Raw genomic sequence first — 2243 nt, forward strand, 5'->3', positions numbered from 1 at the left:
TTGAGATCGGGTCCACACATAGACGACGAAGGCCCACGAAAAGCCCAGAGGACGGGGTGCAGACAGAGCGCACGCAGACAGGGAGGGCCGAGAGCTTAGACAGAGGGGGGTCCGACACGCACGCTTCCTTCCGTGCACGCCCGCCCCCCTTACCCGGCGCATCCGCCAGAATTGTGGGACGCTCACGCCTTGGATCCGTTTGACCGACACGCCTCCTCTGATTTCCCAAGGGAAACACCAGGTGCGCCAACCTTGTTCTCCCAGCGCCGGTCCCAGGCTCATGGGCAACGCCGCGTCAGTGGCCGTGTCCTCATCGCTCAACAGACTCAGGCCCACGTCGCGCCACACGTGCCGCAACCCTAAGCCCCGAAGGCCTGAGCGATAGTCACGACAGTCGTAATGCACCACCAGACGGGTCGATTCCGTCAACGGATGGGAGAAATCTCCGCGGAGGCGTCGTAGGATCTCCTCCAAGAGAGACGGTTGTGGAGGACTTGCGTCGTCATTTTCGGCATCCCATTTTTGCGAGGAAGGATCATTGCGTGCCAAAGGCACACCCATAGAGGTGGGTGGTGCAGAAGGTAGAGGAGGAGGCGCTAGAGGGGGGGGCCGGCGGGAGGTGAGGCCGAATGCCGCCTGGCTATATGGGGGCAGCAAGACGACAACTAGGAGAATAAAACCCATCACCGACCACACCAGCCACGCAGGACGGCATTTGACACGTGTACTCCTCATCCTGTGCGTGCAAAGGTGGGGAAACGAACAACGAGGCGGTCGAAAATGTCCAAAAAAAGGGGAGTGTACAAGTCAGGTTCATCCCCTCTCGCTGAGCAGGAAAGCAAGTCTTGTGGGCGATAGTGCGTCATTATTTCGGCGGCCCGAAGTGTAGGAGGGGTCTTGGCAAGTAGGACGTGAGATGTAGTCCTCGAGCTGATCGAGGGGACGGTTGTCGCGAATCATGAATGTTGGCATGGCTAAGTAGCTGTCAGGACGGGTTATCTCATTCCTTTCGAGGATGAAGGGAGAGAGCAGCAACTACGGAGCTGTTCGTTGAAAAAAATCGCATTTCGGCTTGGGAAAAAAAAAGTACATCCATTTCTATCATCGTGTCATTGACAAAAGCACAAACTTCACAGGGGACGCTACAGACACGTTAATTGACAGTCTTTGTCAGGGCGTCCAGCAGGCATGGGGAAAGATCTAGGTCGGATAGAGCAGAGTCCAGCCGATGACCGGACCTACCGCGCATTGGAGCTCGAAAATGGATTGCAGGTAAATATGACGACATATCAAAGCCTTGGGGGTCGTGGATGATGGACGGTGGCAGTGGGTCGCTTTTGTGCACATATTTGGAATCGTCGGCATGGCAGTGGTGGGGATAAGGGGGGGACATGGCTGTTGTCTGTATGTCCTCTCCTCTTGGCTTATTTGCCGCTTGCTCAATGGGAACCTTTTCCGTCTTGTACCTACGTGCACATGTTGTACCTCTCTTTGTCGCCTTCATGTTGCCGAGCAATCTCTGCATCCTTGTCGACCGTGACTTCACTTCCTTTGCATCCCGCTTCTTCAGGTGCTTCTCATCCACGACCCGACCACGGACAAGGCTTCTGCGGCCATGAGCGTTGGTGTAGGCAGTCTGCACGATGGTGATGTGGAAGGTTTGGCTCATTTTTGTGAGCATATGCTCTTCTTGGGCACAGAAAAATACCCGGATGAACAGGCCTATTCTAAGTACCTCAACGTACGAGGAGGAAGAGGAAGAGGGGAAGGGAGCGGGCGGGAGGGCTTCAAAGTGATATCTAACAGAAAGGTCACGTGTCTCACTGCGTGCGAAGTTCTGACCGACTTTTTTTTTTTAAAACATCTCCGGACAGCAAAACGGCGGGCATTCGAATGCCTACACCGACATGGACCACACTTGTTACTTCTTCTCCGTCCTCCCGGGGTTCTTGGAAGGTAAGAACCCGCTCATGCCACGCACAAGGCCCTGGTAGTGACTCGTCTCCGCTCCCAGGGACGGGTTAGGGTCCTGTCTGACGCCTTCGTAGACACGGAGGGTGATGGTGCTGGCCCTCGGCACAGGCGAAGGACGAATGCCAATGACGTGTGCCACACCCTCCAAAACCTTGTTAGTGTCATGCATTCGCACCATTGATCACCCATCGTCGTCCTCGCGACGGGTCTTTGCCTCCCACCTCCCCCCACCTCGGCCCATGCCCTCCCTTTCCTCCCCGTCCCTCCCC

This window comes from Nannochloropsis gaditana, assembly GCF_000240725.1.
Source record: "Nannochloropsis gaditana CCMP526 unplaced genomic scaffold scaffold757, whole genome shotgun sequence".
Classification (NCBI taxonomy): Eukaryota; class Eustigmatophyceae; order Eustigmatales; family Monodopsidaceae; genus Microchloropsis; species Microchloropsis gaditana.